The sequence below is a fragment of the Haliotis rubra genome, unplaced genomic scaffold, assembly GCF_003918875.1.
Source record: "Haliotis rubra isolate DU_JTF1 unplaced genomic scaffold, ASM391887v1 Scf225, whole genome shotgun sequence".
Classification (NCBI taxonomy): Eukaryota; Metazoa; Mollusca; class Gastropoda; order Lepetellida; family Haliotidae; genus Haliotis; species Haliotis rubra.
The window spans coordinates 856,985-870,616 of NW_025766281.1; the positions used below are offsets into that span (position 1 = coordinate 856,985).

At 41.2% G+C, this 13,632-nt stretch overlaps 1 protein-coding gene across 3 annotated transcripts in view; it reads left to right on the forward strand.

The window, feature by feature from the left end:
* Positions 1-13,632, forward strand: part of LOC124277659 (breakpoint cluster region protein-like) — an 82,860-nt gene continuing 69,228 nt past the window's right edge. For all 3 annotated transcript variants that reach the window (XR_006898884.1, XR_006898885.1, XM_046713390.1), the window contains exon 1: positions 1-211. The gene's annotated coding sequence lies outside the window, so the exon portion shown is untranslated. The remainder of the gene's footprint in view (positions 212-13,632) is intronic.

The following is a 13,632-nucleotide window of genomic DNA, read 5'->3' on the forward strand; positions in this document are numbered from 1 at the left end:
CGTAATCAGGTCATTCCTCCTGCTGAGATAGCCTACTGTTATTAATCCACCTCAGGCAGTGACCTGAATCAGGGCTTTGTAGTTGATGTGTGGTTGTTGTTGTCGTACGACGTCTTAACGTTTCCGTCTTGGTGAGCTCGGATATATACAGATATTCACAACATCTACGGGATTTACAGCAAATACACGATTTCTACGTTCAGACTGAAAGGTAACTTGTGTAGTGTATAGATGTTACTTAAATAGAATTGATATAGCATGTAATTCTTGCCTGGTGACTTTCTGAGGTCTCGAGGTGCTGTCATCTGTGTACGTGGAACAAAGCATTGTGTATGTGTGTATATAACGTCGGTTATCTGGTACATTTACATTCCCGTGTTAGGATATATATATATATGAGCTATACACATATAGATTCTTATGCTTTTATAGCATCATCTCACCATCACCACCACCACCATCATCATCATCATCATCATCATCATCATGGGTATTGCATCATCATCAGTATATATATATATATATATATATATATATATTTCGTGTGCAGTAGTATATGTGGTTTTATCATCATCATGATGATCGTCGTCGTCAACATCATCATCATCATCATCACCATCATCATCGGTATTGCATCCCTCTTGTTAACAGTGGGCGGTGGGGTATATATATATAATGGTTAAAGCGTTGGCTCGTCATATATATAGACCCGGGTTCGAATCTCCACATATATCTGTGTGAAGCCCATTTCTGGTGTCCCCATCGTGATGATGCTGGATCGCTAAAAGCGTCATAAAACCAAACTCATCACGTCAGTCAGTCTTGTTAACAGGTAGATTTACGTTTGGTAGCATATGTGGTTTTCCTTATGATGAAGATGATGATCATGGTCATCATCATCACCATCCAAAGTATTGCATCCCTCGTGTTCATATGTACATTTAAGTACAGTAGCATATGTGTACAGTAGTACATCATCATCATCATCATCATCCCGCAGTACTAATTGTTACATACCCCTTGAGCACAACGTAGACACTGCACTTGTAAAAATGGCGATATACACAGTGGACAAAAGTATTTCCTGATGTACATATATTACCATGGCAACATTTATGTTTATAACGATCCACTTAAGACAGTAAAAGGGTACTTATGTACAAGTGGCCTTGAGGTATTATTACAGATGCTGTCGTTTAGACTCCCACAAACACGGTTACACTTGTACATGAAAGCTTTAAAGGGTCGACTGCGCTATCAACCGGAACATACTATGACAGCGAGAAGTATCTCGGAAATACACGGTGAAGGTTATACACAACTTATATCAGGAAAAGGATTTATTATCGTAAACTGCAGCAACAGTTAGGACCATTTTCTGTATCAGGAACATGTCTTGCATGTATATAGTTTCTGCTTAATGTTGTACATGGTTTGGATACACATACCTTCTGGTTACCAGCGTTGTGAATCATACCCTTTATACCGCGCGTTAAAACGAGGTATGTAAATATTCATGTAGATAAGAAAGTAGTGTACATATAGCATGCATTTGTCTTCATAGTTAATGTTTGTTAAACAATCCCCATGGGCCCCGGCATGGTGATCTACCTTCAGTTGCTGGCAATCTATAGCCCGATTTTATATTGTTGTCGTTGAGAAATGATCAAGCATTTCACACTGAACTCAAACTAGATTTAATTAATTTGTGTTACTCTAGTTTGTTACACTGTCCTTCGCTGACAACATTTAAAAAAAAGTATAGATACATTTATTCTTAGTAAATTATTTTTGTCGTCGTGATATGGCTGAAATATTGCCGATGTGACGTTAAATTGTAAATCACTCACTCACTCACTTGTGAATCTGACAACATTGGTAGTAGTTACAACTTTCAACCTTAAATTATTCAATTTTATCCTGTATAGTCACTTGATTGTCTAAATCATGGTGGAATTAAGTACACTGTTTATCTGGACAAAGATGTTTTCACGTATGTATTTCTTTTTTGAAAAAGCAAATCCCCTCTTACTTAAGGGTGTGTTTATTTCTAAGCTACTTTAAGCTGAGAAGCGCCGTAGCAAAATATAGCTATTTTGAAATCGATCTGTCCATGTGATCATGAAACAGTAGAAAAATGTTAGTGTAAACATGGCAGTGCCCTACCCTATTACAAAATACATATACCAGTCAGAACAAGATGAATTATTCCCGTTTATGGAAGACTGTGTGTTGCAACATACCAACCAGTCACGACAGACTAAGTATAGCCATCTGAACCAAATGGGGTGTTCTTTAAAATGGGGCACACAACTAATGAAATGACGGTATTGACAAATAAGTTTCTTAAAATTCGTTCTATTGGATTCATATAAACATACAAACATACACCCGTATAAACATATGAACGAGCCTTCCTTTACTATGTTAAATTTTAAATACAAAAGCATACTTTTATTACCTCAATGAATAGAAATATGTGGAAAATATATGAAAAACATTTTTTTTAATTCGGAAAGAATTATTTGTAACATTTTACTAATGAGATGACGGTATTGATAGGTAGGTTTCTTAAAATAAATTGTATTGCACTAAAACAACATATAAATGATTCGTTCCTTTAATGAATCTGTAAATTTTTGAAGCTCAAGAAACAGAAATATATGTTGACAGTGGGGAAATATATGAAAAACATTAAAAAGAATTCAAATTCGGAAAGAATTTTATCACATTTTTCTTTTAACTAGGTTATTTCCTGTATTGGATAACTTCATCTGGAACATCACCCAGCGTCATTGTTTCCATACGTTACGCCGTGAGAGGCTAGGCGTCCCGTGGATTAGGATTTATAGTGAGGGAAGATGGCTCATAGTAAAGATGGCATGGCTGTCGTTGTGGAATGTAAACTTGCGTCAGAGTAATTACTGCGGTGTAGCTTAATGTCAACTTGAAATGATTAATGTCCTTCACATGCTGAGGTAAATTATAGAGACTTAGATTAGTCCGTGCGTGTGATGTCAGTGTGGACTGTGTGATGTCAGTGTGGAGTGTGTGTGATGACTGTGTAGACTGTGTGTGATGACTGTGTAGACTGTGTGTGATGTCAGTGGGGAGCATGTGTGTGATGTCAGTGTGGGAGTATGTGTGTGATGTCAGTGTGGATTATGTGTGATGTCAGTGTTAGACTGTGTGTGATTTCAGTGTAAACGGTGTAATGTCAGTGTGGACTGTGTGTGATGTCAGTGTAGACTGTGTAATGTCAGTGTGGACTGTGTGTGATGTCAGTGTAGACTGTGTGTGATGTCAGTGTAGACTGTGTGTGATGTCAGTGTGGACTGTGTGATGTCAGTGTGGACTGTGTGATGTCAGTGTCTAGTGCAGTGGACTGTGTGTGATGTTAGTGTAGACTGTGTTGTGATGTAGCAGTGTAGAATGTGTGTGTGATGTCTGTGACTGACTGTGTGTGTAATGTCAGTATAGACTGTGTGTGCGATGTCAGTGTGGACTGTGTGTGTGATGTCAGTGTAGACTGTGTGTGATGTCAGTGTGGGTAGACTGTGTGTGATGTCAGTGTAGACTGTGTGTGATGTCAGTGTAGACTGTGTGTGTGATGTCAGTGTAGACTGTGTGTGTGATGTCAGTGTGGACTGTGTTTGATGTCAGTGTAGACTGTGTGTGATGACAGTGTAGACTGTGTGTGATGGCAGTGTACACTGTGTGTGATGTCAGTGTAGACTGTGTGTGTGATGTCAGTGTAGACTGTGTGTGTGATGTCAGTAGACTGTGTGTGATGTCAGTGTAGACTGTGTGTGATGTCAGTGTAGACTGTGTGTGATGTCAGTGTAGACTGTGTGTGATGTCAGTGTAGACTGTGTGTGATGTCAGTGTAGACTGTGTGTGATGGCAGTGTAGACTGTGTGTGTGATGTCAGTGTAGAATGTGTGTTGATGTCAGTGTGGACTGTGTGTGTGATGTCAGTGTGGACGGTGTGTGATGTCAGTGTAGACTCTGTGTGTGATGTCAGTGTAGACTCTGTGTGTGATGTCAGTGTAGAATGTGTGTGTTATGTCAGTGTAGAATGTGTGTGTGATGTCTGTGTGGACTGTGTGTGTGATGTCAGTGTAGACGGTGTGTGATGTCAGTGTAGATGGTGTGTGATGTCAGTGTAGACTCTGTGTGTGATGTCAGTGTAGAATGTGTGTGTGATGTCTGTGTGGACTGTGTTTGTCATGCCAGTGTAGATAGTACCTTCTGACATCTGCTAACTGAAATGGTTATTTTTACCTTGAAGTGATCCCTTAACCCGAAAATTCCTTAGTTCCTTTTCACGTGTTCACGCAATGTTACATTAATAGGCACAAATATTCTACCATGACAATAAATTCACAAATTTCAGGATAGACCGATGATAGAAAACCACCCAAGTGTATATTGGCGTTCCACAAAAGATCGTCCCCAAAGACGGGTTTCCGGTCTTACCAAGTTGGGATTATGTTGTTCATTGATGTTCACAAAAATATATATCATTGTATGTAACGGTTCCTACTTTGTCTGGTGGGTTACAGAGTGCATGTTAGTGCGTGTATTTTCTCCGCTACCTGCTAGCGCAGTGCGTGTCGTGCAGAAAACACGTCACTGTATAGCCTCATGGTGTTAGGATCAGAACGATAAATCACCAATACTATATCGGAGATCGTGCCAGCAAAGAAGTGGAGACATCTGACTTGCGTGACTTTACTCACTTTGGTGGTGCGTGTGTTCTTTTGTTATTATTCGGATACAAATGACAACAAATATGAAATTATATGGAACGTTCGTGCAGTGTACTGCTATCAATATTTTCATGTTGGGTGATTCCACAAATATGGTGGTGGGGGTTTGGAGGTCCGGAATTTGTTAGTGAGGTGTGCGGACCGTGAAGGTCCGGCGTGTATATCGAGGTCCCCGACATCTGATCTTTGTTGTAAGGTGTCCGGGATATCAAGGTCTACGATCTATTTAGTGAGGTGACGGAATATCGAGATCAGGAATCTCAATAAGGTAAGGTGAACGAGCGAGCGGATGACACCGATCTGAGTAGGAAGATGTCTGGATCGAAAATGAACGCTTTGGAAATTCAGCCTTTCAACGATCAAGGCATGAAACGTTTATAAACGATTTACTAGAATTGTTGTTTGTAAGATCATTACCGAGTGACCATATCACGTTTTTTCCTTCATTGATTATACAGGGTATTAGTGCAATCAAAAATCACCATCATAACTTCGTTTCGGAGTGAGTAAGATTTTACGTCGCATTTAGCAATATTCCAGCAGTATCACGGCGGGGGACACCAGAACTGGGCTCCACACATTGTACCTATGTGGGAAATTGAACTCGGGTCTTATGCGTGACGGGTTGGTATGGCAGCCTAGTGGTTAAAGCGTTCGTACGTCACGCCGTAGACCCGGGTTCGATTCCTCACATGGGTACAATGTGTGAAGCCCATATTGCTGGAATATTGCTTAACTACTGCGGCGTAAAAGTAAACTCACTCACTCACTTCGGCGTGACAAGCGAGTAAATTCACTCACTTATTGTTTAGTCGAAAATACAATTAAAATGTAATTACCTAAATAAAAGAATGACTTCACTTGAATATATTAACCTGCACGCCATTGCTCAAGACCCCGTCAACATGATAGCCAGTGACATGACCTGTTAGAGCTCACTGCCCCTGTTATTTCAATGTCTCATTAAGACCCGTCTGCAGACTGATAATTTCGTTGGTTACACGAGTACGTGACTCGACGTCACGGGAACACAGGATGTTATGTGTTGCCTGTTTGAGAAATCTGTCTGGTGCATGTTAGATATGTTTCAAAACACGTCCGAAATAGGGGTTGTCTATTTCCTTTCCTGAAGTCTCAGCCTCCGCGTGCCTGAAGCACTGCTAATTATGGCATTAAATATATTTTTGTTACAATTAAGATCAAGAGAGATTGAGTGAGTTTAGTTTTACAACGCTTTCAGCAATATTTAGCAATATCACGGCGGGGGACACTAGAAATGTCTTCACACATTGTTCCCACGCGCGGTATCGAACTCGGGACATAGGCGTGACGATCGAATACTTTTTAAAACCACCAGGCTAACTCACCGCCCCTATAAGAACAAGAAATAATAATCACAGAAACAGCAACAGCAGCAGCAACAACAGTAACATTAACGTTAAAGAAAACGGAAAAAAGGAACATGACATGATATAAATAGTTTAATTAAACTAAATATATCATTTGATGTTCCTTTTTCCCGAACATAAATCAACAAATTAAACTATTTATATCATTTGATGTTCCTTTTTCCCTGACATGAAGTTAACAAATTAAACTATTTATATCATTTGATGTTCCTTTTTCCCTGACATGAAGTTAACAAATTAAACTATTTATATCATTTGATGTTCCTTTTTCCGGAACATAAAATTAACTAATCAAATTATTTGTGTCATTTTATGTTCCTTTTTTCTGTTTCATAAATGTTATTGACTAGATTTTAAAAAATAACATTGCAATTTTGCTTACGAAATGTAAAGGTCTGATTCCGCGTGCAGTGTTTGGGAGTCTACACATTCTCCGAAACATTCTTGGTGGGTTCGACTTGGCAGCGTTTCCAGGAGAAGTCTCATTCGCTGTCTGGGCTGTAGGGAAAATAATATGGTTCAGGGACTGTAAAACAGACTTGGAGCAAGGGTTGTGAGCTTTTGAAAGCATAACCATCCTGACTGTGCCAGGATCACCCGAGGGAAAGTGCTGCACTCATATATTTTAATCTGTTGACTATGATATTCTTTATTGCCACGTGGTCACTTTTATAGATTGTAGGGTTGCGTCCCTTAGCCGTGTTCGGTTCGCCTGATCATACTCTCGAAACCTAGTTCTCTCTGATTACGATCCTTGGATTGTCAGTCCATATGTTCCCGAAACCGTCTTATTAACAATAATAGTATATGTTGGCAGGTGGTCACATGTACAGATTGTAGAGTTGCGTCCCTTAGAGATTCCGGATCCCCTGATCATACTCTCGAACCCCAATTCTCTCTGATTACGATCCTTGGATTATCAGTCCATTCACCAAGTCGGTAAACGTCTACGATCTATATCACTTTATGTACCGTTTTTCATCTGTAACAAACGCTTATTCTTTGAACAGGCTTCTAGACCCGGTGGTAATTAAAGACACGGACTTAAACATTTCAACTACGGTATTCCATAAGCTACAGCCAGAAATATATTTAGTATCTAAGATTTTACTTATTCTTCAAGAAGTAACTTTATTCTGACATATCCAGTGATTGTTCTGTAGTTGCTGCTTACCTTGCATATGAGGCGTCTAACGGGATCAGGTGGTCAGGCTCGCTGGCCTTTTTGACACAATCGTGACATCGTATCCCAATAGCGTAAATCGATGCTCATGCTGTTAATCACTGAATTGTCTGGTCCAGACTCAATTATTTACAGACCGCCGCCATATAGCTGGAATTTAGCTAAGTGCGTTAAAAAACACCAAACCACAACAGACCGAAGCTAACCTTGCGCTTACTGGTGGGGCGCTTATTAAAGAAAATACCGTAACTGAAATTCTTACCCCACTTACTTTCAATATTCACAAAACCTGATACTGTTTTATGACAGTATGGGAAAGCATTAGCAAATCAATTTACCATGCGGCAATGGTGTATTTCGAGTTTCAGTGTAACGAGGTAATCAGTATATTGGTTGTTTGTTGACAAACCCTGTCTGTCCAGTTGGCCATGCTTCTAACGCACCGACGCTCCTCTGTTTTGACTCGTGGCTAGGTTCAGTCTGGACGCTGTAATCAATGTCTATCACAACAGAAGATACCTATACTTAAGCGACTAATATATTGCTAAATAGAATCATGTAACATGGGCGCATTGTTTTGAGGACTCGTGAGTCAGAGTGGGGCGGTGGGGTAGCCTAGTGGTTAATGCGTTTGCTCGTTACGTCGGAGAACCGGGTTCAACTCCCATATGGGTAAAATGTGTGAAGCACACCTCTGGCATTCCACGCCTTGATATTGCTGAACCATTGAGAGAAACGGCGGAAAACATTCTCACTCACAACATGAATATAGAAATAAATACATATAAACAAGGCAACGTATGATAATAAATAACATATATTTGCAATTTGTTTTGTATTGCCGGGGTATACAAACGTGTGAGAGAGAGTCATATATAGTGACATCTTGTTTATCCGGACACCCTGCTATATATAAATGTCTTCACGACACCGCGTCTTTGACATAAAGGACTTTCTGTTGGCTAAATTGTCTCCTCCTGGAGTGTGGAGTGTCTGTGGTGATTTTGTGGAAATACTGGGAGTTGCCGGATATCCTTGTGTTAATGTCTATAAGAGAGACGCGGGCGGTGGAGTAACCTTATGGTTATAAAGCGTTGGCTCGTCACGCTAAAGATCCGGGTTCGATTCCCCACATGGGTACAATGTGTGAAGCCCATTTCTGGTGTACCCGCCGTGATATTGCTGGAATATTGCTATAAGCGGCGTAAAACCATATTCACTCACTCACTCACTGTAAGGGAGACGACATAATGAAAGGGACACGCTACTTCGTACATATTTGTTTGGCAAGGAAATGTGTGTACTGATAATATTTTACTGAAAACTTTACCAGCAGGGTAAGGCTAGTTAGTACAAGTTGAAAATCAGTCATACTTAAAGGAAACGTCGGGATCAATTGGTGTGATAACACATTGGCCCTCAGCCTCCCCTCTGCACACACACACACACACACACACACACACCCACACACCCACACATTTCTCTCGCTTTTCTCCTCTCTATTCCTTGGGACCGTTCATAGTTAATGGGGTGGGGTAGGGGTGTGTGTGTGATGATGTTTTTTATGGAGAGGAATGTACAATGTGAATGAACAACCCCCCCCCACCCCCACCCCCTAAAATGTATGTACAAAGTAGGTGACCCCTATACATGTCATGTACAAAATCAACGATACACACATACCAAAACTTTTAAGCTAACTCTTAAAATATATTTTTGTACAAAATTGCTGACACCCCCATCCTTTATAATCACCCCTTATGAACGGTCCCTTAATTCATTGAACACACGCACGCACGCGCGCGCACACACACACACACACGCACACACACAAAACAATACACTCTATCACTATCGAAGGCACATGCACACACCGGTTGGTTCGAATCCCAGATGGATCCGGTAAACCTATGGTTGATACTATGAGCACAAACTGATCACACGACCCATTTCGCCGCCTCTTTCGACAAACGAAGCATACTGTACGTTACAGGTAAGGAATCAACTCGGATGATTTGTCAGTCACTTGTGAGTTGGGATAGCGGGCTAGATTCACAACATATGACCTTGGGCCGTGAGGGACGGAGGTAGGAGGGACTTATCTCAGTGACTTGTCCTCGACAGCCCCCAATAATCCACTGTGTCGGTCACCTATCGCGGACTCAATGTTCCAATCACTCAGAACTGGCTGGGCAACACGGCCCTGGCTGGATACACTAGCGTTAGTGCAGGTTACACCTTAGTCTGTGTCACAGTCTGTGAACCACGGTATTTCAACTTCCAAACAGCCCCTTCTGTACCCAAAGTCATAATGAAGCAAGTCTGTATCTCCCAGCTCACTTCGGCTCCTTCTTAATTAGTCATTTGCTTCTATCAAAATTATATCCGTGTACTTTCAGAGACTATGAAATAAGCTAAGCACAATTCTAATACTTCGATCAACAGTCTTGAAGTTTATTACAAAATACATATTTCTCTCCGCTGAATATTGTTTTCCTGATACTGATTTCATAGCTTGCTATGATACATAAACGCCATGGACAGACATGCGCAGTGAGACGTCGTTCATTCTGGAACCCTGCTTTATTTTTTTCGAGATTCCTGTTTGTGTTTTAAAGTAAACATACCCCACAGCATGACGTAGGACTAACTGAAGTTGTTCACAAGTTAATCCTAAACCGAAGGAAAATATAGGGCAACTGCTGTCATGGATTACACGATCAAACCTGTTTTTACCATTCACCAAGTCGATCAAGTTACAATTTAATGTCAGCTTGAGACACAGAATTACTACAGCTCGTAATATGTTTTCGTCAGTTTCCACCACTCTAGTAGAATTATACATATTTAATTATAGAGTTAAATTACAGAAATTTAGATACTTAAATATTTTAGGTACTTCCATAGTATTTCTATTGCCGTACACGTCATATACACTGATGAAATTGTCGAATTGACCTGTAGGCGGTATAAAATAGGCGGTATATCATCGGCGGATCCAGGAATTTTGAAAGTGTGTGTGTGTGTGTGTGTGTGTGTGTGTGTGTGTGTGTGAGGGTATTTGAACCCCCTGAACCCCCCATTGGCTCTGCCAACGCAAAGAAATAATCTTCAATGTGGTCTTAAGTCATTTCTTCAAAGGAGCACCCCCAGCCCCCCACCACCCCGATCAAAGAAGAACGTCGTGCTTGAGAATATTTCGCTCATATGACGACGTGCATTCGTGTGTATGTGTATGTGCGGGCCGTGATGCTAACTACTAGCCCAGACGTTGACTTGCTGCTTTTATAGTGCTGGCCCACTGAGATACCATGCCGCAGTGAAGCAGGAATACCCCACTCAGACACATTATACTGACTCCGAGTCGACCAGTCCTTGTTGTACCCATTAATGCCGAGCACCAGGCAGGGACCAACAAGTACCATATTTTAACGTCTTTTTGGTATGACGCGGTCGGGGATCGAACCCGCGACCTTCCGCTCTCCGGGCGGACGCTCTAACCACTACACCACGGAGGCGGTCACGAGTCGTCCCTGTATATATAGCTGGAATAATGCCGATGCGACGTAAAACCCAACTCAACTCAACAACACTCACCTGTAAAGGAATCACCAACGCTATATAAGTCAATTCTAAAAGAATTTCAGATACCAATTATTCTCTTAAAATCAAATTTAAGGAGTACGTGACACGCAGTTTCTGAATTCGTGCTAAAGTTTAATTCCCTACAACTCAGCGACCATATACGTTCCCCGGAAATATAGGATATAATAGAGACCCCGTTCCGTATCACTGCCAATACACGCTCGCGTGACTTTTAATTTTCGAAACTTCCTTAACAAATACACTTGTCCTGGTGCGTACGTGACCAAACTCAGGTATATTTTCAACAAAAGTTCAGTTTCTATGTCGAAAGAAATGGGTATTCTTGGAATGGAACCTGTGAAGGTTTAGAATATTGATCTTCAGTAACCCATACTTGTCGTAAGAGGCGACTAACGGGATCGGGTCGTCAGGTTCGCTGACTTGGTTGACACATGTCATCGGTTCCCAATTGTGCAGATCGATGCTCATGCTGTTGATCACTGGATTGTCTGGTCCAGACTTGATTATTTACAGACCGCCGCCATATAGCTGGAATATTGCTGAGTGCGGCGTAAAACTCTTGGAATGGTCTAAAACATACATGTTTGGTGTTTAACTCAGCCCCCAGCGATATTACAGCTATACGACGGCGTTCTGTAAATAATCGAAATTATATGTGACATGAAATATGTCAATTTCTTTCTGACCTCTTGTTTTTCTTTTCTTTTTTCTTTATGTTTAAACCGCACTCGGCAATTTCAAGCCATGTGAAGGCAGTCTGTAAATAATGGAGTCGGGACCAGACAATCCAGTGACTGCCATCATGATCTACGCAATCGGGATACGATGACATGTGTCAACCAAGTGCGCGAGCCTGACCACCCGACCCACTGAGAGATGCATTGCTAGATAATTCTGAAAATATACAATATACAAGTATATATAATATTTATACAACTCAGGTGGAATTACTTTCGGTCTGCCAAACTCAGTCTACAACTTGCAAGAACGTTTGACTTGATAAACTTGAGACTGAGCAAGTCATTATAATACTATTTTACTGCTGACTCGGTGGGATAAACAAGTTATTCAAGAAAGCCATACAGCACTATACTACACCATGATAGGGGATATCGTTCCAGCAGACCCCAAACTGATTCCCATCATTTAATGCGTGGCAACAGCTGGTGTTCGTCATTGTTTGATGGCGGCTAACGGTGAAACAAACACGAAATAGTTATTCTGTGGAGATGTATTATTTGATACGGATTTCACAGATGTGTTTCCGGATGTTAAGTTTGTTGTGTTTCAGCGACTAGTTTCGACCAAGTAACGTTTTGATAACGGTTGTAAATTTGGGGCCCAACTTTCAAGTGTTTACCTTTTTTGGCACGTTGGTATATATGTCAAATATATATGTGTGTGTGCGTGTGAGAGAGCGTGTGTATGTGTGCATGAGAGTGTGTGCATGAGAGAATGTGAGCGAAAGAGTGTGTGTGAGAGAGAGACAGTGTGTGTGTGAGTGAGTGTGTGTGTTTGCGTGCGTGCGTTTGTGTAATGACACGTCTAATGATCCATATTAAGTGTTAAGCACAGTGCGAGTGTTGGGTTTTACGCAACTGTTGGGAAAATCCCAGCAATATCACGATGAGGGGCACCAGAAGTTGTCTTCTCACATTGCACCCATATAGGGAATCGAACCCGTGACGAGCGACCGCTTTAACCACAAGGCCATCCGCTTGTCCTTTTTAAGAAGTGTATTTCACATCGATGTGCCTCCACTCATTCACACTGTAACAAAGGACAGTCCCATTACAACCCTAGTCATGTGATTTCCGAAAAATATATCGTGGTCGTCAAAAAATATCCCATTGCATAAAGCAAAATGAGTGAGTTGGTTTGGGTTTAACGCCGATTTGAACGATAATTGTGTGATACTCGAATCTGATTGGCTGAGAGCTCATCAAAACCATACTTAAATGGCAGTTTAAGACCGCTAATTAAAGTGACCGATTCACCGCGTATGAATACAACGAACTCGTTGACCCTATTGTTTGTAAACAAACATCTCGGACGTTTTTATCGGCAATTTCTATCTCGGCAGCATCTTTGGTGTTTTTGAAGTAAAAAGCGAATGGTTTGAAGAAGTATTTCTTGACCCTAATCCCAGTGAAGAAACTACGAAGCTGGAAAATCCGTCAGCAGCGCAAAAGCGGCAGTATATTCAAAGCGGGTCCAGATCTACGTGTGATCTACGTCTACAACACACGTCGGCACACACGTCCTAACCTGACCGCTTCCGTCCCGGCCGTAATGCCCAGTCCTTCCACTCCCACTTTCCATGTATCCCAAGCGACTTATTGATCTCCCCAACTGTATTACAATCGACTCGCCCAAATTCAAGCCGTGAACTCGCTAAGTTTAGTCGCCGCTAACTTTATTCACGGAAATAATTGTAACCACCCTACTATTCCCAATTTGGAAAAGACCTGACACGCCGCGTTCGGTTTTTAAATTACATTTAGCGGTCTTAAATCAACGATAAAGGACCGCAAAATTGAAAACAGAGTAGCTTTATCTTCTAATTTAGTCATACCTCGGCGAGTTGTTTTATGAGAGACAAAACCAGAGTGATGCAGGTCTTAGATGCTTATCACTACAGAGACACAAACTTACGATAGTG